Source organism: Hordeum vulgare, chromosome 7H (genome assembly GCF_904849725.1).
Source record: "Hordeum vulgare subsp. vulgare chromosome 7H, MorexV3_pseudomolecules_assembly, whole genome shotgun sequence".
In the NCBI taxonomy this organism is placed as follows: Eukaryota; Viridiplantae; Streptophyta; class Magnoliopsida; order Poales; family Poaceae; genus Hordeum; species Hordeum vulgare.
In genome coordinates, this window is record NC_058524.1 from 550,070,062 (window position 1) to 550,097,995 (window position 27,934).

A 27,934-nucleotide genomic window follows, 5' to 3' on the forward strand; every position below is an offset into this window, starting at 1 on the left:
AAGGGGCAACCACCAAGACCAACCTTCCTTATCCATGAGCTCAAATATGAACCCAGGACGGTTTACACAGTCCTCTACAATGTTCTTGCGCCAATCAAGGGCCATAATGATGAAGAAGATGTCGTAGGCATCATGAGAAATATCCTCTTCAACATCATCCATGGTATTCCAATCAACATCCATGACTTCTTCTTGAGGACTTTGGGCGACAATGCAATGTGTCCTTTTCACCACAAGATATATGCTCCATGGATCATGAGATTCATCAGAACAAGGTCAGGCATCAATTATCACACTGATTTCAACAACCATGTTGGTTATATGCCTCCTATAAGGGTCAACAAGAAGACTTTCGAGCCTGTTGAAGGAAAAGGAAAGTCTTTCATTGATGAAGGCCGTAGGCCCCTTGATGGCCAGTTCAGAGAGCCCGAAGCTTATTCTTCATGGGATGACACTGAGACTCACCCTCCAAGTCATGTTCCTCCTCGGGTGCTGAACACCACAGAGATTCTTCTCAGTCTTCACCAGAAGGTGGATCGGAATCGCAAGTGGGTCAAACGCCAGTTCGGCGCCATTGTGAAAACCCTCAATGAAACGCAGAATGATGTCAAGCTTAACCACTATTATCTTCATGAGGTTTTTGATCGCACGTGGGCTACACTGGCTCAGCTAAAGACTCCAGCAGAACTTGAAGAATTGGAGTTTGCACGAGACTTCGACTGGTCGTGGCCACCAAAGAAGAAATTCAGGCCAATTCCAGTTCCAGACCTTGAGGACAGTTCTTTCTCTTCATTTCGCACTGCTGAATCTGATGAAGAACAACAATACACTGCCACCGGTCTGAGGAAGAAGACTGCTCCCAAGAATCCTCACGCGTCTTCATCAACTACCAAGGAGTGAAAGTCTTCACGGGCGTTAGTCCTCAGTTTGTCCCTTTCTGTCACTTGATGACAAAGAGGGAGAAACTTGAGAGTTGGCCTTCATGCGGGATATTTTGGGGCCTATGAACTATATTTAAGTTACAAACTCTTGGCTCTTATCAAGTGTTTATGTAATGAGTTGTAACTTAAGCCCGAAGGTACTCTGACGCTTTTGAACGTTTTTCTTCGCATGCTTATTCGTCAAAATTTTAATGCACGCACGCTGGAACTTGTCAGATAACATTTGTCATCATGCATCCTCAATTTCTTCATACTATATGTCGTATGTATGCATAATTTGCAAGACTCACGGGGAGATCTCCATGATTTAAATCATCAATGTGGATTTGCTGTGAAAAGCAAAATCCTCAAGATATGCACATCTTCAGGGGGAGTCTCTCTGAATCTTGATTTCAAATTCCTCAAATGACTATTTACAATTCATATTTTTATCTCTGTTGAAGACTTAACCTAATTGTCATCAACCACCAAAAAGGGGGAGATTGTAAGTGCATCTAGTGCCCCTTAGTGATTTTGGTGGTTTGAAGACTTATAGGTTAAGTATATAATGTGTTCTCGAGTGTACACAGGATCTATAAGTCGCTGAGGAGTTTGAAATAATCGATGAATATCGACCCCTAAAAATGTATATCTTCGGTTGAAGAAGTTGGTCTGAAGCTGAAGAATTGAATCGCGAAGAATCTGCGATGAAATTGATATTCCTCATGAAGATATTGAAATTGAGGAATTCGGTGTGTCCTGAAGAAAATAATTCTGAAGACTTTGAAGCATGAAGATTTAGTCTTTCTGTTTTGTTTTCTTCACACTTGAGTAATAGGAACACCGTACTATTAAAGGGGGTCGAGGTAACACATTGGAATGAATTTCCTCATCATGCTCAACCCAAGCCTAATCCTACCAAAAGCCTCAAGTGAGGAATGTGAGTGACATGAGGACTCTCACAGTTGAGGGTGCCGACTGTTTCGATAGCCACACCACATCATTGGTCTTATCCACACCAACGGTCATATTATTTAAGGGCATTAATGTCAAATCATGTAGGGATGCTCCCAGGCTATAAATAGCCGCCGCCCACAACCATTTGCTGGTTGGCTGCTCTGTTAGAAACCGACACTTGTCATAAGACCAACCCAAATTCCTCAAAGTCTTTGAGAGTAATTCATCAGTGAGGAAATACCCCAAACACCAAACCACAAACCGAGAACCAAGTCATTAAGGATCACTGAAGAAGTTGTTCCTGTGTGGGACTGAAGCCTTTTACCTTTGAGGACTGTGCATCCTCCAGACAGTTAGGCGTCATGGTCTAGAGCAATCCAGCAGTCAATTGTGGATCGCCAGGTCACCAAGTTTGTGAGGGTTTGGAAGTCTGCCCTGAAGACTTGCCACGAGTGTTGGGCGAGGACTGTGAGTTCTTAGCCCAAGGAGAATACGGTAAGGACTGTGTGTCCCGGGACTGTGTGTCTTTTGGTTTCAATTCCAAGCCGCTCCAAACCAGATGTACAACTGTCACAGCAGTTGGAACTGGGTCATCAACTACTGTCTTCACTGTGAAACGGGTTCTATTTCCTCAACTCTTTATATTCCTCAGATTATGTGTTGATGATTTCTAGTGTCACCGTTTGAAGAATTTGCTGAAGACTTTCTTTGAAATTCCTCAACCCCAAATTCTTCACGCAAGTTAATCCTCATCTGTTTTCTGCGTGCCTGCATACTGTACAAACTGTTTTCATATTCTTCATCCTGAAAAACTGTTGTAGTGAAACTTTGCACTCCTGATCCTTTACTGTTTTCGCTGTAAGTTAGTCATCAGTGAGGAATTTCCTCAAAAGGAATTTCCTTAGTGATGAAATTCTAAAAATCTACTATTCACCCCCCTCTAGTCGTTATAACGCACTTTCAGGGTGTATGTGAGTGTGTGTGGTGATGTGCTATGGCACACATACATGAGGTCTAACCCTCATGTTCACCATAGTTGTTGTGAAGTTGTCATGTCCAATTGTGGATGATGATATGGTGAGAAACACATGTGATATGGCACTATTTGGCACTTTGTGATTCCATGTTGTTTTCATTTCCACTTTGTGCCTACATGTTGTAAGTAAGTACCTAGGTATTATATATGTTTCTGGGGTAGAATCTTCCCAGGAATCCATTGGTGGAATCAGATTTCACTTTGGAACACTTTTTGGGAAAGTCATTTTTCTGTTTTGATGCATGTTTAGAGCTTGGTGCCATGTGGTGTGATGAGCCCGTGGGGATGAACCCTTGATGTGGAAGTAGTGGGTGAACCCCTCTACAACATGGTGGTTTTGTTTTATGCTTAGGAGTTTGTATGTGCAATTTGTGCCTTGTCAAAGTAGGCATGTGGCTCAAATTGTCAGCTTGGTGAAAATCTGTGATTTCCACTAAGTCTGAGAAACTGCTGTTATTTTCTTCCCTTGTAGTTGTGGTTGCAAAAGTTCATGTGTTGGGAATCAGCCCTTGAAATCAACAAGAGAGTTGGAGCTTTTGTGTTTGTTTAGCTCTTTGTTAAAATTCATGCACTTTCACTTCCTGTAGATATTGTTTTGGGGGCTATCAAAATGCTTCAAAGCATAAACAGCTGGTGAGAATCTGAGATTTTCACTAAGTTCGTGAAATCTATTATTTTTGTCCAAGTTAGCACCTGTAGATCTTTCTGTGTGTAACTCCTTTGTATTATTTTCTTGCTCATGCTTGTAGAGCTTTTGAATAGATTTTGCCACATATCTTGCTTGGCACATTTGTGTGGCTGTAGGTGCTTTGCCTGTTGCTCTCAAACTGCTATGATGCTGTTTAGGACAAAATGCATAGTTTTGTTGTTTTGAAGCTTGTGAGTGCATAGTTGTTGGTGTGGTGAGTTTATTTGCACCACCCCACCTATACGTGTTTGTTTGATCATGTGGCAACGTGGGAATACCAGAAGTGTGCCATTGGAGTGTGCTTGTGGTAGATTTGCTTCGTAGGACTCCATATCTTGTTTCATAGTTTCCGGTTGATCCGTAGCTCCGTTCTGAACGTTCTTTATATGTTTTTTGCATCGTTTTCTCGTGATACACCTGTTCATGTCATCTGCATGCATGTCAAGATAGCTTAGAGTGAAGTTATGTCCAGAAGTTTGTCTTTTCTTCTCATGCTTATGCAAGTGACTAGAATAGAGATGCATGGTACATTCTCATCTCATGCATCATGTGTTTGTTGCATCATGTTGTGTTGGTGTTCATTGGCTGTCATTTTTTTATCTTGGGTAGCACCGGGATCGGAGAACGAGTACGTGGATTCAGGAGGGTACGTGCAGGACGAACTAGAGCAGTTCCAAGCTGAAGATATCACAGGCAAGATGACCATGACCTTGATACCGTATCTAGCTTTGTTATGCTTAGATTCACGTTTCCTTCGTCATATGCTCGCTGCCTACCACCTGATATAATTGCCTCCTGATATTGCCATGAAACCCAAACACCTTCCCTTTCCTAGCTAATGTTGTTTGGCTAAGTAGGCATGCTCAGCTTCTAATGTTAGCGTTGCTAGTTGCAGGTGCCAGCTGTCTCATGTGATAACATGAGAATTGATATCATTACGATTTTAACTGCTATTTAATTCATGCACCTATATACTTGGTAAATGATGGAAGGCCTAGCCTTTTGCCGGGTGATTTGTTCCGTTATTGCCGCCTTAGTTTTCGGCTACCGGTGTTTGATTCCCTAACTGTTCGCTCCTAACATGTTCGGGGTTGTTATGGGGACCCCCTTGATAAATCGTGTAGTGTTAAGACTTGTCCGGCAGGACCTAACATTGGTTTTAATTTGTTAATCACATAATAATATTTTACATAGGGAATAGCTACCCCAAGGAATTAATCAACAACCCGGGCCAGTGCTCCTCATGAGTGTTGGTCCAAACTAGAGTCGTGTGCGGGGCCAAACCGGGGCAACTCGGGAGATGTCTATCCAGCCACTGTACGCTGTGCTCATCCGTCGTGTCCTGAGACTGAGATACACTGCTCTTATCGGGGTCGTCGACACATCGGGAGGTCCTGCTAGTCTTGTCTTACCTTAGCGATATATCTTGCGTATAGGAATCCCGGTGAAGCTTTGGTTCTCCCCAGAGTTGAGGTTTTCCTCTAACGAATCCGACGAGGTCACGAGCTTCGTGATAGAGGATTATTTTGCGGCCCGTGACCGTTTGTGATGGACTAGGTGGAGCACCCCTGCAGGGTTTAATCTTTCGGAAAGCCATGCCCGTGGTTATTTGGCAACATGGAATATTTGTTAACATCCGGTTCTAGATAACTTGAACTAATACTAATAAAACTGCGAACTGTGTGCGTAACCGTGACTGTCTCTTTCGAAGACCTCTCTTCGATCGGGAACATGGTGGGGTTACGTTTGACGTAAGTAGGTGTTCAGGATCACTTAGTGATCACCTAGTCTTCGACCGCTCACGTAGACCACCACATCTATATCTTTGTTCTATGTCAGATAGCCACCATAAATGCTTAGGATGTTGCAACCTAAACACCGAACCTTCCTCACCTAATAACTTGACTAGTTTCGGTACCAAGGTCATAGATTGCTGAGTCCCCGTGGCTCACAGATTACTTCAACACCCCAACAGGTACATGTACGTCCGACACAAGTGATCCCGATGGCACGCACCTGGCGTGGCAATACGATGAGGAGAACGACCGCCTGTACGTGAACTATCCAGAAGACTGAGGCCGTGGTCGTGATTGTGGGCAAGCATGCGGGATAGCATAGCCTTTTCTTATGTTATGTAGTCCGTAGCGGAACTACCTTGTCTGTATAAATGTGTGTATGTAAACTCTGATATTATCTATGTGAGATGGAAAACGATTCCCTATTTGTCATTCTTTAATTATGTATGTGCTATGTTTATCTTGCTTGCGAAATGCATATATGCGTTTCTTTCCGTTTTGGGGCATCGCCCCCTAAATCGGAAAGGACCGCATCTTAGTCGTTATAGGTAATGAGAATGATAGCAAATACTCCCTCCGCCCCGAAATAAGTGTCTCAACTTTGTACTAGCTCTAGTATAAAATTGTACTAAGCTTGAGACACTTATTTTGGGACATAGGAAGTATATGACAGTGTGGCATTCAGTTTTTCTATAGAAGTACACATCATGAAATTTGTATTATAAATGGTGAAAACTGCGAAGTCAGGACATATGGTAGAGTCTAAATGCGTGCTCTGTTATATGCTTTCTTAATAATATAATTCCTTATTTTGTTTTAATGCAAGTTCGATGCTTCTCTTGTGAATTTAATGGGGCAAAGATTGTGCATCCATATGATGAATCATATTCTGGGCGCTACGAATATTTCAACATCCACTAGTGGGGACGGGGCCTTTAGCCCCAGCCTGTAAGGGGCTTTAGTCCTGGTTCGCCAACCGGGACTAAAGGGGCGGGACTAAAGGCCTAACCTTTAGTCCCGGCCTTGTTCCAAGCCGGGACTAAAGGTGCTCCACGTGGGCGCCTCGTAGCGCCCTCAGGGGCAGGCCCTTTAGTCCCGGTTCGTTACATGGACCGGGACTAAAGAGTTTCAGATTTTATTTATTTTTGGGTTTTAGGGTTTTAGGGTTTCGGTGTTCGGGAGATTAACGTGATGCCTCGTTTGGTGTTCGGGAATTAGTTTTCATATAATTCTAAATAGAAATAATTATGCATATATATATAAGATTAACTTATCTTACAAGCGAGCATATATATACAATTATATGGAGATCTGAATTATCGGGACTAGAGCCCGTCTATTCGATTACATGGACAAACATCAGTAATGGCCCCTAGCTACACTAAATTGTCCTTTGTCATCTATAGCTTCCATCCTCAAAAAGGTCGCAAGCTCCTCTGCAACAGCAATCGCGCGTTGCTCTGGTAGGACCTTCTCCCTCATGGTCGTGTACTATATAAGAAGAGGAGATGAATTTGAATATCAATCATGATAACAAAGAATGACGGGTAAAAATAGAGGTGTGAATGTTCATTGCTTACGTCGAATCGGTGATCCTTGTGCTCAGAGGTAAACGTGCGAATGGTCTCGCAAACATAGTATCCGCATAGATGCGTCCCCCGTGGCTGCTGGTCGCACTTGACGAGAATAGAATATATATAATCAAAATAATAATCTAGCATCATAAATGTATTGAAAATAGAAGTATATCATCCTACTACTTACCTAAGCTGCTCTAAAGGTCAGCTTCTCTGGCTCGATACCGGGAGTCACGCACTTGAACCGCTTCCAAACCCTGCCCGACAAGGATAATGATTTGCTAAGTTTTTCATTAATTGATATATCAGAAAATCATTGAAAGAGACCGATAGAGCGCAAGAATGATTGAAATTACCCTTGGAGCATGTCCTGCAGGCTTTGGAACTGTTCCAAGGGTCTCGATAATGGGTCGAAGGCATCAACTCTTCCCTTATCAATTTGAATGTCCAACAGAATCCAATGGAAGCTGCACGTGTATATATATATGTGTGTGTCAGTAACTTATCAATTACACTTATAAGTGAATGGACACAATAGAGTAAAGACTCTCACCTGAAGTTCTATGGAAACAGTATGTGGTCACAGAAAGTTTGATCTCTTAGAAACCTTAGAAGGTTTTCCTCCGTCTCCTTGGGTTTATCAGTTAGCGTCGCTATATGTATTTTATCTGGGTCAATAAACCCAATATTTAGGATGTTCCTACTTTTACAATCCAGAATCTTCATTCTGCATAATAGAGTACAAGTTATATATAGACAATTAATTGAAATAACTAAACAAGTTATATGTAGACAACGAATTGAAAAACTTACAGACAATAGCAACTCATAAGCGATTTGTCGAGGGCGTCGGCATTGTACATCTGGAAGAGTTCATCAAAGTCGATATGGATTTCTTCGGGGCGGATGTAGTACTCCCGTGGGACACTCACCACGATCATCGTTCTCCCATTCTTTGATTCACTTAAGTACCATGTATGCAAGTAACGCATATTTGTTGGGAGATCATCTTTGCTGACCAAAGGCGCTCCCATGACAAACTGTGGCTTAGGGGCTACCACAGCCTTGGGTAACCTGTCGTCTTGGGAAGCCAGAATGTCTTCAACCGCGATACCCCATTCATCCGCCCACTTCTTTGCTAATTGCAAATCTTGCCCCTGCACCGGAGGGGGGACATTCTCGGGTAACACCCTGAGGGGTGGGATCGACTGTTTGGCATGTTGTCCAAGCTGAGGAACGTCTAATTTTTTCTTGCTTGTAGTTGAACTTGATTTGCTCCCACTTGCACTTGCACGTGATCTGCTCTTTTTCACTTCCTTCTGCAATGTGCGTGTATAGTCATCAGGCTTATGGTGTAAGTCATACTGTGATGGAAGGTTCGTGAAGTATTTTGCAAATGCTATTTGCTTCTCGGTGTATTCCGGGCGGGGCTCGGGTTCCTTCTTTTTCATCTGCGCATCATGATGTTCCTTTGCTATCGTGGCGTTTTCCTTGGGGGTACGATCATAAGGTCTGATAGGAAGATTAGCATGAGGTACCTTTGGGAGGGGCGATAGTTTGCGCTTTGGGGGGCTCCGTCGCTTAGAAATCGTCGGCGGAGCGGTCTTGCTGGCACGCTTCCGCTTAGTATCCGGAGCGGGCGGCGGCGGAGACGGATGACCCAAGCCCGGCGGCGGTGATCGAGATGGACTCGTGTTGTGCTGGTCGACGTCATGTGGAGGGCTTGGAGGTGATGGAGGTGTAGGTGACCTGCGACGACTCGGAGGCGGTGTTGTCCTTGGGGCCGAGCCTGGAAGCTTAATGTAGTTCTTGTCCCATAGGATGACTCCACCCAGTACTTCTCCGAGTGTCCTCTCATCTTCGGGTCCAGCTATGTCGAGCTCCATATCATGAAACCCCGCCATGATTTCATCCACCCCGACTTTAGAAAAGCCAGCTGGAATCTCACGGCCATGCCAGCGTGCATCAGGGCCAGAAGGTAAAGCTTGTCCGACGGCCACCTTCATGGATATGTTCTTGAATTTCTGATTGAGTTCACATGATGTTGACTCCTTGATTCCATCCACGGGGTAGCCGGGACCGCCCTCTATCATTCTTCGTGCATCGTCGGGCGGGGCCTCAGATTCAGCCACGCTGCTTTTCGGCTTAGATGGGGCGCCGGTAATATCAAGTGCAGGATCTTCGTGGCGTGCTACTCCTCTAAGCTCATCAATCTGCTTCTGTTACTCGTTAATCCTAGCAAGCAACTGGTTGAACTTGTCATTCTCCTCATCGTGTTGCCGCTTCTTTGCTCTCGCTCGGCTTCTGTAAGTGTCTTGGTCTCTGGCAAACCCAAGCCACCACAGGTAAGAAGGACCGAAGCCTCGCGTTCGTCCTCCATGTTCGTCATTGCCGAGGAGGAGTGTGAGCAAATCTTTCTCTCTATCTGCAGTGAACTTTCTTTTTCCCTCCTTAATTTCTTTCACTATCTTTTTCCAATTCTCCCTGGGTATCCTAAGACCGTCACTGCAGATGAGGTCCCCTGTTTCTTCGTCGTACGAACCACCATGCGCAAGGAACCAATTTTTTGCTCTCAATTCCTACTCATCACGGAGTGGTTCAGGTACGATGCCTTTAGCTAGCAGATCTTGCTCTTTCTTATCCCACTTTGGGATGGCAGTCTCATAGCCCCCCGGCCCCAGCTTGTGGTGATATTTCTTCTTGTCGGCATTTATCTTGTTCTTTTTTGATAATGCCTGGGCATCTTCTGACTCCTTGTACTCTTGAAATGCCTTCTAATGATTCGCCTGCTTGGCTAGATACCCCTCGAATACTCGCACTTTCTTTGTCTTCAGATAGTTTTTCCGTAGCTTCTTCTTCCAACTACGGAACAGTTCGGCCATCTTCTTTAGAGTCCACTGCTTGACTTTGGCCCTCAGTTTGTCTGCGGTGTCTTCATTCTCACATTCTGGCAGGTTGAAATGTGACATGAGATCATTCCAAAGATTATCTTTGTACCTTTCGGCGACATAGTCACTATCAGCTGCCCCTTTGCGCTTGTTCCACTCCCGAACGCTGATCGGGACGTGATCCCTAACGAGAACTCTGCATTGCTTCTTGAATGTGTCAGCAGCATTCTTAGGAAGCTTGGGTTCGCCCGTACGCAATATCACCTCAAAGGTGTAATGCTTCCGTGCATCCAACTTTCTAGTCGGGCCTCGTTTCGGAGCTTTGCTCGATGTGGAGGCCTAAGAGGGAGAAACATTTGTCAAATGAATGTACATGTATACAATATAGAGCTATCTCCAATATTTTGCACATATTACAAGTGATTGTCGAACTTCATATGTATACCTCGCCAGACTTTATTATTTCTTCACCGGCTTCTCCACCGGCTTCTCCATCAGTGGAGCTATCACCTTCTCCGTCATTGGACCTATCTCCTACCCCATCGTCTTCATCTTCATGTCGGTCGACCTCCATTCCATATCCGGAGGGGTTTAGATATGACGACGGAGATTCAGCTGGTTCAACGTCGGGGCCGTCTTTGATTATATCTTCGAGAAGTTCTTCCTCTTCGAGGTTCCTGATATGTGGATCCATAGTTCTGCAAAAAATGGGCATTTGATTAACTAATAAACTAACAAACTATATAAGAGGGGTTGGAAACTTCGAAGTGTCGTTTTATATAGGAGGACCTTTAGTCCCGGGTCTTGGCTAGAACCTAAACTCTCAAATATGTCTAACGGATTCTCTTAATCTTTAAGGATTTAACAAAATGGCGACATTCTAGATGTGTAGAAAATGATCCTATTTTTCCTCATCTCATCTACCCTTCTATATGTCACATTATTCTATCAAGAACTCCGTTCCAAAACAACTTTAGTCCCGGGTTGTGGCTCCACCCGGGACTCCTAGTTTTCTGCATAGTATTCAAAGTAGGAGTACTTTTCCAATTTGAGCATTCAATAAGCAAAACCAAATCGTAAAATAAAGTAGTATTCAAATTAGCATGCATTCAATTATAAGCAAATACAACATCTCTTTTGTCCGTACATCGTCGAATATTATCACTAATTCTCCTCGAATACTATCATACATATAGCATCACTGATACATCTAGAACCGTAGCGCCCGACGGGTATCGTCGCGGGCGGTGGACACCCAAAGAGAAGGAACCATCACAGGATCATAGATCCAGTGAGATCCCCGAAGAACCTGCCAGGTATGCTCGAACCTGCCCTCCAACGCAACCATGTAGAGACAGACGTGCTCATCCTCCTCGCTGACACGGTGACGTACCACCTCCGCGGTGTCCGGAAGCCTCGGCACCGTCACTGGCCCACGCGACCGCCACCAAACAAGGATCGGGTCAACAACGGGTTGGCTCCTCACCAACCTATGCCCCCCGAAAGGTAGCACCTCCCAATACCAGCCGGGCGGAGCCCAGTCCCGGACAGGGCCCCTCTGATCAAGCAGGTGTCCTCCGCCGAGTCGACGACGAGGATGCGGGATAGGCATCGTAAAATGAACTAAAAAAATAAACTAGTTCTATTAATTTTCTTGCTAAAAATAAACTATTAACACTTAAGCATATACAGTAGCAAAATTAAACTATTAACACTTAAGCATATACAATAGCAAAATTAAGCAATAATCTAAGAAACACTATTAACACTTAAGCATATACACTATACAATAGCAAAATTAAATGACAAAAAAAATATATTTCTTCTTCTTGTAACCCTAACCTAATTTTTCCTCTTCTTCTATTTCTCCTCTTCTTCTACTTCTTCTTCTACTTCTACTTCTCCTCTTCTTCTACTACTTCTCCTCTTCTCTTCTTCTACTTCTCCTCTCCTCCTCTTCTAATTTTTTCTCTTTTTCTACTTCTCCTCTTCTTCTACTTTTCGACTTCTTCTCCTCTCCTCCTCTTCTTATTCTCCTTTTTCTCCTTTTCTTCTCCTCCTCTTCTTATTTTCCTTTTTCCTAATCTTATTTTCTTATTTTTGTTCATATTTCTTCTTCTTGTAACCCTAACCTAATTCTAAATATTACTAACCCTAATAATCTAGCACAAACCTAATAACAATAGGAATTAAATGACAAAAAAAATCTTTTTCTTTTTCTTCTTTTCTTCCTTTTTTCTTCTTTTCTTCTCCTTTTTCTTCTTTTCTTCTCCTTTTTCTTCCTTTCTTCTCCTTTTTCTTCCTTTCTTCTCCTTTTTCTTCCTTTCTTCTCATTTTTCTTCTTTTCTTCTCCTTTTTCTTCTTTTCTTATCCTTTTTGTTTTGTTCTTCTCCTTCACTTTTTCTTCTTTTCTTCTCCTTTTTCTTCTTTTCTTCTCCTTTTTCTTCTTTTTTTCTCCTTTTTCTTCCTTTCTTCTCCTTTTTCTTCCTTTCTTCTCCTTTTTCTTCCTTTCTTCTCCTTTTTTCTTCCTTTCTTCCCTTTTTCTTCTTTTCTTCTCCTTTTTCTTCTTTTCTTCTCCTTTTTCTTCTTTTCTTCTACTCGCCGGAGTGTTGGGGAGGAGGGGGCTTACCGCCCGGAGGTGTCGACGGCGCGAGGCGAGGAGGACGGCGGCGCGCGGCGACGAGGGCGGGGCACGGCGAGGAGGACGGCGGCGGCGAGGAGGACGGCAGGCGGCGGCGAGGAGGACGGCGGGCAGCCTGACGACTTCGTCGAGGTCGTCGGTGTGCCGCGCCGGGCAGAAGAACGAGAGGAAGAAGAAGAGAAACGAACGATTCGGGTTGGAATTGTTCTAACTCCCGCTTATATAGGTGGATCTTTAGTCCCGGTTCGGGGCTCGAACCGGGACTAAAGACCCCCTTTAGTCCCGGGTGGAGCGACGACCCGGGACTAAAGGCCCTTTTCCGGCAGACCAAAAGGCGGGAAGCAGGGGCCTTTAGTCCCGGTGCGGAGCTCCAACCGGGACTAAAGGGGGTCTTTAGTCCCGGTTGGAGCCACGCACCGGGACTAAAGCCCCTCCTCGACAGGAGGCAGGCGAGGGGCTTTTGTCCCGGGTCGTGGCTCCACCCGGGACTAAAGCCCCTCCTCGGCTGCACGATAAGTTTAGTCCCACCTCGCCCAGCGAGGGGGACTAACACTTGTTTATAAGCCCCGTCGCAGCTACTCCATCGAGCTCCTCTCTAAAGCAGGCTTACGGGCCTAAACTAAGTGTAAATTTAAAAATTGAAACTATATTTGAAATTGTGGAGAAACTTAAACCTGAATTCAAAGTGAGCTCACTTTGAATTTAGGGTTAAGTTTCATTACAAATTCTCATATAGTTTTAGTTTTTTTCTATTTCCAAAATTAACTATTTTGTTATTTTCAATTAAAAACTATGTTTATTAAAATTCTTCTTGCATATTTGAGAATTTGACAAAACTATGATAATGAAAAGTGTTTGAAATTGAGTAAATAATTCAAAACTATTTTCTATTTTCAAAAGTAATTATTTTTGACTATCCAAACTATTAACTATTTTGTTATTTTCAATTAGAAACTATGTTTATTAAAATTCTTTTTGCATATTTGAGAATTTGACAAAACTATGATAATGAAAAGTGTTTGAAATTAAATAAATAATTCAAAACTATTTTCTATTTTCAAAAGTAATTATTTTGACTATCCAAACTATTAACTATTTTGTTATTTTCAATTAAAAACTATGTTTATTAAAATTCTTTTTGCATATTTGAGAATTTGACAAAACTATGATAATGAAAAGTGTTTGAAATTGAATAAATAATGCAAAACTATTTTCTGTTTTCAAAACTAATTATTTTGACTATCCAAACTATTAACTATTTTTTATTTTCAATTGAGAAGTGTTTGAAATTGAAAAGCAGTACAAATAAACTCTAAAAATGTTGAAAGTTGGCATGCTATCATCATTTCACCCACATAGCATTTGTTAAAAAGTTGAGAGGGCTACAACAAAAACTGGATGCACTTCGTGTACAAAACGGACAATCTCTCTCGAAGTATCCGAGTTTTGAACGAGAACTCATCTCTTACAAAGGGATTTCATTTTTTTGAACTTATTTAAACTCCATACTTTTTGTGTGTTCAAAATGCACCATTCAAAGGCACATCACAAAATTTCAACAATTTCTGACTTCATTTGGTATTCTTCGTGCATTTACTTATTTTTTTTAGCTAGTTGACCCTGAAATTGAAAAGAACTACAAATGAACTGTGAAAATGCTAAAAGTTGGCATGCTATCATCATTTCACCCATATAGCATGTGTTAAAAAGTTGAGAGGGCTACGATAAAAACTGGATGCACTTCGTGTACAAAACAGACAATCTCTCTCGAAGTATCATGGTTTTGAACGAGAACTCATCTCTTACAAAGGGATTTCATTTTTTTGAACTTATTTAAACTCCATACTTTTTGTGTGTTCAAAATGCACCATTCAAAGGCACATCACAAAATTTCAACAATTTCTGACTTCATTTGGTATTCTTCGTGCATTTACTTTTTTTTTTGAGCTAGCTGACCCTGAAATTGAAAAGCACTACAAATGAACTCTGAAAATGTTGAAAGTTGGCATTCTATCATCATTTCACCCACATAGCATGTGTTAAAAAGTTGAGAGGGCTACGACAAAAATTGGATGCACTTCCTGTACAAAACGGACAATCTCTCTTGAAGTATCAGGGTTCCGAACGAGAACTCATCTCTTACAAAGGGATTTCATTTTTTTGAACTTATTTAAACTCAATAGTTTTTGTGTGTTGAAAATGCATCATTCAAAGGCACATCCCAAAATTTCAACAATTTCTGACTTCATTTGGTATTCTTCGTGCATTTACTTTTTTTTGTTGAGCTAGTTGACCCTGAAATTGAAAAGCACTACAAATGAACTCTAAAAATGTTGAAAGTTGGCATGCTACCATCATTTCACCCACATAGCATGTGTTAAAAAGTTGAGAGGGCTACGACAAAAACTGGATGCACTTCGTGTACAAAACGGACAATCTCTCTCGAAGTATCAACGTTTCGAACGAGAACTCATCTCTTACAAAGGGATTTCATTTTTTGAACTTATTTAAACTCCATACTTTTTGTGTGTTCAAAATGCACCATTCAAAGGCACATCACAAAATTGCAACAATTGCTGACTTCATTTGGTATTCTTCGTGCATTTACTTTTTATTTTGAGCTAGTTGACCCTGAAATTGAAAAGCACTACAAATGAACTCTGAAAATGTTGAAAGTTGGCATGCTATCAGCATTTCACCCACATAGCATGTCTTAAAAAGTTGAGAGGGCTACGACAAAAACTGGATGCACTTCGTGTACAAAACGGACAATCTCTCTCGAAGTATCAGCGTTTCGAACGAGAACTCATCTATTACAAAGGTTTAATAAAATTCTTTTTGCATATTTGAGAATTTGAAAAAACTATGAAAATGAAAAGTGTTTGAGATTCAGTACATTCCATACATGCATTACATAAAAGGTTTAATACATTATTACATTATTGCACCAATATTCCTATCTACTATTTCTGTTTTCTTCTGGGTCGTAGCCATGGAGAATCTTCATCATTCAGTAGGATGCTTGGGTCAGTTTTGACTTTGAAGGGCGGAATTTCATGAAACTTATTATAATCTTCTGACATGTCTGTCTTGTAATCTACTCCCACGATGTTTCTTTTCCCTGAAAGAACTATGTGGCATTTTGGCTCATCGGACGATATCTTCTTTTGCTGATTTCTTTTTCTCGTTTTTGTAGACATGTCCTTCACATAGAAAACCTGAGCGAGATCATTGGCTAGGACAAATGGTTCGTCCATGTACGCAAGATTGTTGAGATCCACTGTTGGCATGCCGTACTTTTGGTCTACAACTACCCCGCCTCCTGTCAGCTTCACCCATTTGCACCGAAACAAAGGGATCTTAAAAGTAGGTCCATAGTCAAGTTCCCATATCTCCTCTATGTACCTGTAATAAGTTTCCAAACAGTGCCCATTCTCGTCTGTTGCATCAAAGCGGACACCACTATTTTGGTTGGTGCTCTTTTTATCTTGGGCAACCATGTAAAATGTATTCCCATTTATCTCATACCCTTGGAAAGTACATATAGTCGAAGATGGTGGCCTGGCCAAACAGTACAGCTGATCCCCAACGGTGTCGTCATTCATGAGATGTGTCTGCAACCAAGTGCCGAAAGTCTTCTCGTGTTCCCCTTTAATCCAAGAGTCAGCCTTCCCCAGGTTTTCGGAGCGTAGAATATTCTTGTGTCTCACGATATACGGAGCCACCACGGTGGAATTGTGTAGAACTGTGTAGTGTGCTTGAGGGAAAGAATGCCCGTCCATACATACTTTTTCTTTCCTTCCTAGTGTGCCTTTTCCTGTCAGCCTACCCTCATACCGAGATTCAGGAACACCAATCGACTTAAGGTCAGGAAGAAAGTCCACACAAAACTCAATGACCTCCTCTGTTCCATAGCCCTTGGAGATGCTTCCTTCTGGCCTAGCACGGTTACGAACATATTTCTTTAAGACTCCCATGAACCTCTCGAAGGGGAACATATTGTGTAGAAACACAGGACCGAGAATTCTAATCTCTTCGACTAGGTGAACTAGGAGGTGTGTCATTATATTGAAGAAGGATAGCGGGAACAACAACTCAAGGCTGACAAGACATTGGACCACATCAATCTGTAACCCTGATAGACTTTCTCGATCGATTACCTTCTGAGAAATTGCATTGAGGAATGCACATACCTTCACAATTGCCAGGCGAACATTTTCCGGTAGAATTCCCCTCAATGCAACCGGAAGCAATTGTGTCATAAGCACGTGGCAGCCATGAGACTTTAGGTTTTGGAATTTTTTGTCTTTCATATTTACCATTCCCTTTATATTCGACGAGAAGCCAGTCGGGACCTTGATACTGAAAAGGACTTCAAAGAAGATTTCCTTCTCTTGCTTAGTAAGAGCGTAGCTGGCACGCCCTTAAAACTGCCCTGGATGCATGCCATCTCTTCCTTTTTGACTTTCCCGGTCCTCCCGTGCTTCAGGTGTATCTTTTGACTTCCCATACAAGCCTAGGAAGCCTAGAATATTCACGCAGAGATTCTTCGTCAGGTGCATCACGTCGATTGCCGAGTGGACCTCATGGACTTACCATTAGGGTAGCTCCCAAAATATAGATTTCTTCTTCCACATGGGTACGCGCTTATCAGGGCCGTTAGGAACAGGTTGGCTGCCAGGACCCTTTCCAAAGATTAGTTTTAAATCTTTGACCATATCAAATACTTCCGCACCAGTACGGATGACAGGCTTCCCCCGGGGTTCTACCTTGCCATTGAAATGCTTGCCTTGTTTGACTGTCCTGAAATGTTACTAAGAGCAGGCCAATCATTGATGGTTATGAAAAGCAACGCTCGAAGGTCAAATTCCTCTTGTTTGTGCTCGTCCCACACACGTACACCTGGTTCGGCCCACAGATGTAAAAGTTCATCAACTAATAGCCTTAGGTACACATCAATATCGTTGCCGGGTTGCTTTGGACCTTGGATAAGCACTGGCATCATAATGAACTTCCGCTTCATGCACAACCAAGGAGGAAGGTTGTAGATACATAGAGTAACGGGCCAGGTGCTGTGACTGCAACTCTGCTCCCCAAAAGGATTAATGCCATTTGTACTCAGACCTAACCATAAGTTCCTTGCGTCAGTTGCAAATCTCGGGAACTCTCTCTCGATTTTTCTCCAGTGCCGACCATTAGTGGTGTGCCTCAACTTATCGTCTTTCATACGATCTTCCATGTGCCATCGCAACAACTTCGCATGATCTTTATTTCTGAACAGACGTTTCAACCGTGGTATTATAGGAGCATACCACATCACCTTGGCAGGAACCCTCTTCCTGGGTGGCTCGCCCTCAATATCACCAGGGTCATCTTTTCTGATCTTATACCGCAATGCAGCGCATACCGGGCATTTATCCATATTCTCGTACTTCTCACCGCGGTAGAGGATGCAGTCATTAGGGCATGCATGTATCTTCTGCACGTCTAATCCTAGAGGGAAGACAAGCTTCTTTGCTTCGTACGTGCTGGCGGGCAATTCGTTCTTTCTTGGAAGCATCTTCTTCATCAGTACCAGCAACTTTTCGAATGACGAGTCAGTCACACCGGTCTGTGCCTTCCACTTCAGCAATTCCAGTGTGCTACCCAGCTTCTTCTGGCCATATTCACAAGTTGGGTACAACAATTTATTGTGGTCCTGTAACATCTGCTCGAACTGCAACCTCTCCTTTTCCGTGTCGCAACCTCGCCGTGCATCAAAAAACATCAGCGGGCTCATCTGGTTCCCGTTCTTCATCCTGATCTTCTTCTTCATTGTCTTCGATTGCGGTATCAGCATACTCAGGGAACATAGATCGGTAGTTGTCATCATCGTTCTCTTCTTCTTCATTGTCGTCTTCCATCATAACCCCTCTTTCTCCGTGCTTGGTCCAAACATTATAGCCCGACATAAAACCGGACCGAAGCAGGTGGCTCTGAATGACACTTGAGGAAGTGTAATCCTTCTCATTCCGACATTCAACACATGGAGAAAACATATAGCCACCACCATGCTTGTTTGCATAGGCTACATCTCGAAAAGAATGCACGCCTTCTCTGTAAGCGGTTGTGCGTCGATCACCGTACATCCATGGATGGCTCATCTGCGTTATACGACAGTATATCAAATACAATCACGATCCTAAAAATTAGTACCGCACAGTCTAAACGAGGAAATATAGTTGCTAACCTTTTAGAATAAGTAGAAATAAAGAGGAAGAGGTTTAAGCGTGGCTCAAGCATCTCATATCGTAGTTGTATTCGGTGAACTAAAGCGGCATCGCTCTAACACACATTTCAACAAACACCTCTAGTGCATGAAAAAAATGGAGAGCAAGCACACACCCACACTCTTCCATCCAAGAAAAATGCAAGGAAGAGGGGAGAGGGGGGCTGTGCTATATATAGGCAGAGGACTTTAGTCCCTGTTTGAGACACAAACCGGGACTAAAGGTGGCGCACATGCGGGGTGCAGCCCGCATAGCCCTTTAGTCCTGGTTTGGGACACAAACCGGGACTAAAGGCTCCTTACGGGCTAGGACTAAAGCCTCGAGGGAGACATTGCGATTTGGGGCGACGTGGCCGGGACTAAAGGCAGGCCGGGACTAAAGGGTCCCGGCCAAAGGCCCGTTTTCCACTAGTGATCATAGCTCAGGGAACACATGGCACTCTGAATGATCTTCTTATCAGATCCTGCCATTATCATTCTAACAAGATGGCTTCATTGATAAAATATTTCATCTATTTTGATCCCAGCATGGACTCAGAGTTTGCAAAGATGAATCCTATTTCTAATGAGGCTAGGGAGTTGAAAGGCTTTAAGGGTAGAATCTTGTGATATGTTTCTAGCTTGCATGAAAGATCATAAATTAGTTGTTATAGGTGTGGATTGGAACGTGGAAACATGAACACGCCATCGTGTTTCCTGTATGGTTCTCAATTTCTGGCCTATATGGTTCTCAATTGACCTGATTTCCTGTTACCGCCTCTTCTGTTTTTTTCACGAGACGACATAGTGTTTGCACATGAACACGTCATCGTGTTTCCTAGCATCAAGGCGATATGCAAGACATTTTGTCGGAGTTGCCTTGTCGCCGAGTGCTATATGCATGATATGTTCGTTAGAGGGCAATACGTGAGTAAATTGCACCGTTGATACATGAAATTGTCACACCATGAGTTTTGCATCACATTACTAAGTTAATAAAAAATCTCAAAAATTTAGACCAACAAATTTTGTGTGTGTGCATGAGTTGTTTGGATTGATTGCTATGTGCTTGCTTGTTTGTGGTTTAATTCATAAAAATCCTCATACTCTCAAAACTCATTTCCTTGATTCAAATCTTTCCCCAATGATCATACTATGTGTAAAGGTTATAAAACTACTATTATATAAAAATATTTGGGCCAAAATACATTTATTCAAATTAGGCTTTCAAAACCCCCTGAATTGAGGTTTGAACTGCAAGTCCGGGAATTGGGGTAAATATTTTATGGACGTGACTCGCAGGCGCCCGGGCGCCTGTTCGTGGGCGCGAGCGCACTCCCATAAGAGGAAGCTCCAATCGTGCACGCGTGAGGACACTCTAGAAAATAAAAGGCCCATATGACTCGTGCCGACGTGCCGATCATGTGTCGCAGTCCTACTTCGAACGCACACGCTTCCCTCGCCCGCCCCTCACGCTCTCCTAGCCTCCCTCTCCCCATCTTCCTCTCTTTTCCTTGAGCAGCAATTCCTGCAGGACCCCCTCCTTCCTCCTCAGATCTGGAAACATCCATCAATGTCGTCCTGAGAAAAACAACAATGGTAAGTGATACGTCTCAAACGTATCTATAATTTTTGATGGTTTCATGCTATTATCTTGTCATCTTTAGATGTTTTTATGTACTTTTTATATCTTTTTTGGGACTAACTTATTAATTCAGTGCCAAGTGCCAGTTCCTATTTTTTCTGTGTTTTTGACTCTTTTCAGATCTGATTTTGGAACGGAGTCCAAACGGAATAAAAACCCCGAAATGATTTTTTCCCGAACGGAAGAAGATCAGCGGGCCACTGGGCCAAGCCAGGTGGGCTCCAGGGAGCCCACAAGCTCCCACCACGCCACCAGGGGGGAGGAGGCGGTGTCAGTGCTTGTGTCCTCCCTGGCCGCCCCCTGACCTAGATCCTTGGCCTATATATTCCCAAATATTCAGCAAAAAATCAGGGGAGCCTCGAAAATACTTTTCCGCCGCCGCAAGCTTCCATTTCCGCAAGATCTCATCTAGAGACCCTTCCCGACGCCCTGCCGGAGGGGAATTTGGAGTTGGAGGGCTTCTTCATCATCATCATCGCCCCTCCAATGACTCGTGAGTAGTTCACTTCAGACCTACAGGTCCGTAGTTACTAGCTAGATGGCTTCTTCTCTCTCTTGGATCTTCAATACAAAGTTCTCCATGATCTTCATGGAGATCTATCCGATGTAATCTTCTTTGGCGTTGTGTTTGTCGAGATCCGATGAATTGTGGATTTGTGATCAGATTATCTATGTTATATATTTGAGTCTCTGTTTATTTCTTATATGCATGATTTGATATCCTTGTAAGTCTCTCCGAGTCTTGGGTTTTGTTTGGCCAACTAGATCTATGATTCTTGCAATGGGAGAAGTGCTTGGTTTTGGGTTCTACCATGTGGTGACCTTTCCCAGTGACAGTAGGGGCAGCAAGGCACACATTAAGTAGTTGCCATCAAGGGTAACAAGATGGGCTCTAGCGTTGATATGAGATTGTCCATCTACATCATGTCATTTTGCTTAAGGCGTTACTCTGTTCTTTTTGACTTAATACACTAGATGCATGCTGGATAGCGGTCGACGTGTGGAGTAATAGTAGTAGATGCAGAAAGTATTGGTCTACTTGTTTTGGACGTGATGCCTATAGACATAATCATTTCCATAGATATCGTCACGACTTTGCGCGGTTCTATCAATTGCTCGATAGTAATTTGTTCACCCACCGTCTACTTGCTTTTATGAGAGAAGCCACTAGTAAATACTACGGCCCCCGGGTCTATTCACATTCATTGTTTACACCTCCGCTTTTACTTTGCTTTGTTACTTTGTTGCTTTCATTTCTCACTTGGCAAACAATCTATAAGGGATTGACAACCCCTTCATAGCGTTGGGAGCAAGCTTTTGTGTTTGTGCAGGATCTTGAGTGTAGCGACCCGACTCAAAACGAGTCAAGCCTCTGTGTATTTGTGCCATCCCTGGATCAGTATGCCGGCACACACAGTACATCAATGTATATATCAAAGTGCAATCACATGAAAATAGCGTAAAACTGATATATACCTTAAATATCTCAGCGGAAACAGTCAAGGGAGTGGAGTCCCAATAAACACCAACGGCAAGTTGAGTGCAGACCGTAACCCTGAATCGTACTCTTACTCGTCGAAGAAAGTATCTGCAACATAAGACGTTGCAGCCGTGTAGGTCAGCATATTGAATATGCTGGCAAGTCAGAAAAGAGAGGGTAAAAATATCATCTATACTATATGCATATATGGCAGGTGGGGCTATAAGTTTTTTTTTAGCGGAAAGCAAAGTTTTATCCTACATCAAGAGAGGGCTAAAAGCAAAATTTACTACATTGTTGGTTGTTAATGAGCGCCAACCAGTTCTCATACCCAAGTTGTCAATATTACCCACATCAAGTTTATATAATGGTGTTGAGAACTCCTGATAATTTCAGTTCCTTTGGCTCAAGTTGAACATGACCGTGGACACGGCTAATCGATTAGGTTTGAGTACTCTGCAGAGTTTTGCACACATTCCCTACAAGATTTGATCGCCTCCGTGTATGTCCTCGCACTTCAGGGTGTTTGAAGACCGGATGATCAAAACATGATCTTTCAACGGGTCCCTCTGATCCCCTGTCGGTGCCCATCCAATCCTACCGTTCTTCTACATCTGCTAGCACCGCCTGTCCAGAGACGCCACGTTGTCCAACCAAGCGAGAGCCAATAATGACTTGTGGCTGTGCAGGTAAGCCTTGGGTCTTGAAAATATCCGTCCGTCTCTTTGAGCCTGGGTGAAGCTTTCCGCAAGATGTCATGGCGCTTCCCCATGCATCCCGGGTCGTCCACTGGTTTCTCCAGGGAGCCCATCTAAACCGCCCTTCACCCAGAGGTATATTTTGTTCTGAGGTCTTGCAAGTCTTGGAGTCTTCAGGTCTTGATTATTAAGTTCTCACAACACTCATGGTAAACACTCAACCAAAACCCCGTCTACTAAAAGCGTAGCAGAATAAAGTTCATCGTCTCGGGCCAAGTAACAAGGGTGTTGGGTGTCTACCACATGATACTACATCAAGATCCAAATTTCCAAGTACCTACTTTGCATGCAATTGGGTGAAGAAAGGTAGAACTACAATGCATATAAAACATAGGTAATAATATGATCAATGTGACTTGCCTGGTGAGGTTGATGAAGAAGAATTATCGCTCTCGGAAATACGTGATAGAACTATTCGTCACTCTCCGATGAAATCTATATAGTAAAACATAGTATTCACATATGCACTCACACTAGCAGCCATTCTAGCAATCAAATAACAAACAACAATAAAAGTTGACGCAATCAAAACAATAAGAAAGATCGAATAAGAATCCAAAGACAATTTCAAAGAAAACTAGGGAGTCTTCTACTACATCAAACACTAAATAGTTTTTGTTCTAACTGAAAAATAAAACACTAAAATACTAAAAATAACAGAGAATAAAATATGAATTTGACTATGATAAAATAAAGTATTTTTCATAAAACTATTTGAAAGTATTTTCAAATGGGAGTAAACTAGTAAGGAAATCAATTGCAAGTTATTAGAGAACTAGAATTGATTTCATGATGACAAATAAAAATAAAATTTTGTTTTTGTTGAAAACCTGCTGTTAACTAATAGAAAACAAAGTATAATCTTTCTCAAATATAAAATAAACTAATTTAAAAACAATTGTAGAAAAATAAATAGTCATAATCCTAAAAGAACTAAAACAGAATCTGTTTTGGTAAAAACCCCAAGTAAAAATATAAAAAAAATTGAAACTTAAACTACTGAAATATATGATCAATAGGAAACAGTAGCAAAAATAATTAATTTAAAAGCTATTTTTAACCTCCTGGTATAAGCAAAACAAGATTTAAATCAAATTTGTTCTAATCTAATTTTATAATTTCAAACATAGAAAATAATATTTTTTCGGAAATTACAAGAAAATTGTGATCTAACGCAAAAAGAATCACCTAATTCGGAGTTATAGACTAATAGATATGAATTTTATAAGTTTGCTCTTTTTCTGAAAAAAACTGTGATGGGATTTATTTGAAGCTCAGAGTGGATGGACATGGCTGGAGGTGCTCCGGCGAGGTGGGGCTGCTCCGGCGAGGGGGAGGTCACCGGCGGGGAGGGGGGAACAGCGGAGGAGGGTGCGGTCGGGCTCCAGGGGCGTCGGGGGTACTCCCGGGCGTGGGGCGCTCCTGGGCGAGCTCCTGGCTCGGTCCTGGGCAGGGGCTCCGGCGAGGGGGTCCTGCAGGGGCGAGGTGGAGGGAGGCGCGGCGGTGGGGAGGTGCGGCGGGTGGGGGGTGGCGACAGCGGGGTCCACGTGGTGGAGGGGGTGGCGCTGGGGCGACGGGGGGCTCCAGCAAGCTCCTGGTCGGCAGCCTCCTAGCAGGGAACTGGCGTGGCATGGTGTGGCGGCGTCGGGCGAGGAAATGGAGACTTTTCTATGGGAATGGAAAGAGGAAGCCGAGGGGATTCTTATAGGGGTGGTGGGAGGTGCGGCGAGGCAGTATATCTCGCGAAATCCGAGGAGGAACCTTCCTGTGAGGTGCGTGCCATGGTTATTGAAGGAAAACTCTGGAGCTAGAAGAAGGAAATAATGGGCCACATTCGGAAAGGTCTTAATGGGCCAGCTCAAAGTTTCCCAATAATGATATTTCTTTCCTATTTTCAAAAACATGAAAGTAAATGATAAAAGGGAAACAAAATAAATTCTGAATATAGAGTTTCTATATACTAAAATTATCAAAAAAATAAAATCTAAACGATGGACATTTTCCACGGCCAAAATAAAAACTTTTAAAAAAATGTTTTTCAGAAAATACCTTAAATGCTTTATTTATTTTTGCAAATAATTACTCAAATAAATCTTGGGTGTCATGGCTCAAATATTTCAAAGAATATCCCCGGGTTTGGAGGGTCATGTTTCTCCTCTCTTTTTCTTGCTTGGCAATAATTTATTCCCGACATTTCTTGAGTGGGAAAAAAATAGAATTGCAAAACAAAAATTGAAAGAAATTCAAATGCCACCTTCATTCAAATTATTTATTGTTGAAGAAGTCATGTCATCTTCTCTCATTGATTTTTAAATGGATGAATTTGAATTCACCGGAAAAAGGGGAAAGTCATTTTATTCCCTCTCATCCAAAAGTTTTTGAAAAGTTTCAAACTTCACTCCAGTTTCAATCACTCAAACAAACAAACAATCAATCTAATAATTATACTCCTCCACTGATTTCCTTGGTTCTCAAACTGAGGGAAATACTTACCACCGCTGTGCTACATCACACTTTCCGCTTCGAGGGAACACCAACGGAAGGCTCCAAGGCCACGGGGGGGGGGAATCCTTTGCATATTTGTCTAGAAAGTCACTTAAGGCATAGCCGTAGCAGAAGTTTTCCTGTCACCATTGCCAGGGAAGCACAGCTGACATCAGAAGTATTTCTCGCGCCGTTGCCGGGGAGGAGAGATCAAGATCTATCCAAGTAGGTCTCACAAACTCTTCTCTTGCATTTACTTTTGTTGCCAGTTGCCTCTCGTTTCCCTCACCCCCACTTCACATTTGTCGTTTTCATTTGCCTTTCTCCTTCGCCGTTTTCTTTTTGCCTTTGCCGGTTTTCTCGCGTGCTTGTGTGCTTGTTTGTTTGTTGAAGTCATCATGGCTGAAAACACCAAACTTTAAGACTTCTCGAGCACTAATAATAATGATTTTATTAGTACTCCGATTGCTCCCGCCACTAGTGCGGAATCGTATGAAATCAATGCCGCTTTGCTGAATCTAGTTATGAAAGAGCAATTCTCTGGCCTTCCTAGTGAAGATGCCGCATCCCATCTCAATACCTTCATTGAGCTTTGTGATATGCAAAAGAAAAGATATGTGTATAATGACGTGATTAAGTTGAAACTTTTTTCCTTTCTCGTTGCGAGATCGCGCAAAAACTTGGTTTTCTTCTTTGCCTAAAAATAGTATCGATTCTTGGGATAAGTGCAAAGATGCTTACATATCCAAGTATTTTCCGCCGGCTAAGATCATGTCCTTATGTAACGATATCATGAATTTCAAGAAACTTGATCATGAACACGTTGCACAATCTTGGGAGAGGATGAAGCTTATGATTAGAAATTGTCCTGCTCATGGCTTGAGTTTGTGGATGATTATACAAATCTTTTACGCTGGTTTAAATTTTGCTTCTCGCAATATCTTGGACTCTGTCTGAGGTGGAACGTTCATGGAAATCACGTTAGGAGATGCTATAAAACTCCTAGATAATATCATGACCAAATACTCTCAGTGGCACATTGAAAGGTCGCCTGCTAGCAAAAAGGTGCACGCTATAGAAGAAATTAACTCGCTTAGTGCTAAGATGGACGAGTTGATGAATTTGGTTGCTGGTAGAAACGCTACCGTAGATCCTAATGACATGCCACTATCTTGTTTGATTGAGAGTAGCAACACTAGTTTGGACGTGAATTTTGTTGCTAGGAACAATTTTGGCAACAACAATGCTTTTAGAGGAAACTATGTTCCTAGGACTTTTCCTAGTAACTCCTCTAACAATTATGGCAATTCCTACAACAACATTTATGGAAATCACAACAAATTACCCTCTGATCTAGAGAGTAATATCAAAGAGTTCATCAACTCTCAAAAGATTTTCAATGCGTCCATACAGGAAAAACTACTCAAAATAGACGATTTGGCTAAGAGCGTTGATAGGATGTCTTGTGATATTGATGCTTTGAAAGTTAGATGCGCTCCTCCCAAGGTCAACTTGGATGAAACTTTGAAAGCTATGCGTTTCTCCATGAATGAGAGCAAAGAAAGAACCACACAAATTCGCGCTAGGCATGAATGGTTTAAATGTGTGTGTTCTAGTGATGCAAATCACGAAGATCTTAAAGTGCTTGGTGTGTCTCCTCTTGAATCTTCGTTTTCGCGTGTCAAACCTATATATGGATGGGCTGGATATGAATCCACTTTGGTGGAAAAACGCCCCGATGATTTGGAGTCCACCTATCTTGATGATAAAGGTGTGGAGAGTGGAGTAGAAGAAGTCAAAATTTTGGGTAGTAATGAAACTCCCACTTTGGATTTCAAGGAATTCAATTATGATAATTGCTCCTTGTTGGAATGCATTTCTGCTCACGAAAAGAATTTTCATTTTTTTCTGTAAGAGCTTTTGAGTTTATTCCTTTTTCTGCTGATTGCTACGAAAATTCTTCACACTGTTCTAATTTTTCAGAATATTTAAAGTAAGAGAGGTATACGAAATATACAGATTGCTACAGACTAGTCTCCTGTATGAGATTCTCTTTTTGTTGTGTTGGTTGCTTATTTTGATGAAACTATGGATATTATCAGGGGGTATTAGCCATGGAAGATTGAAAATACAGTAACCCAACATTAGCATAAGTAGAATTTAAGTTTGCTACAATACCTAAGGAAGTGGTGGTTTGCTTTCTCAGACTAATATTATCACGAGTTTCTGTTTAAGTTTCGTGTTGTGAAGTTTTCAAGTTTTGGGTGAAGTTCTTATGGACAAAGAGATAAAGAGTGGCAAGAGCTCAAGCTTGGGGATGCCCAAGGCACCCCAAGAGATTCAAGGATGCCGTAAAATCCTAAGCTTGGGGGTGCCCCGGGAAGGCATCCCCTCTTTCGTCTTCAATCCATCGGTAACGTTACTTGGGGCTATATTTTTATTCACCACATGTTATGTGTTTTTGCTTGGAGCGTCTTGTATCGTAGGAGTCTTTTATTTTTGTTGTGTCACAATCATCCTTGCTGCACACCTAGAGAGAGAGACATGCACTCATCGTGATTTTGTCGAGCTTCACTTATATATTTTGGTAGACAATTCAGCTCACATGTGCTTCAATTATATCTTTTGAGCTAGAGACTTTTGCTCTATGTGCTTCACTTATATCTTTTAGAGCACAACGGTGCCTGGCTTGGTAGTTAATCTATGCTTTGAAAGTAGTCTCAAAAGGGGTAGTTATCCAAAGGGATATGAAAACTTCCACCTTCATGTGCATTGAATAGTTTGAGAAGTTTGATTCATCTCAATTAGTTTTGAGTT

General features: G+C 42.3%; 1 pseudogene; it reads left to right on the forward strand.

Moving 5' to 3' along the window:
• Nucleotides 1-19,380, forward strand: part of LOC123409274 — a 113,957-nt pseudogene extending 94,577 nt beyond the window's left edge.
• Nucleotides 19,381-27,934: the final 8,554 nt, after the last annotated feature.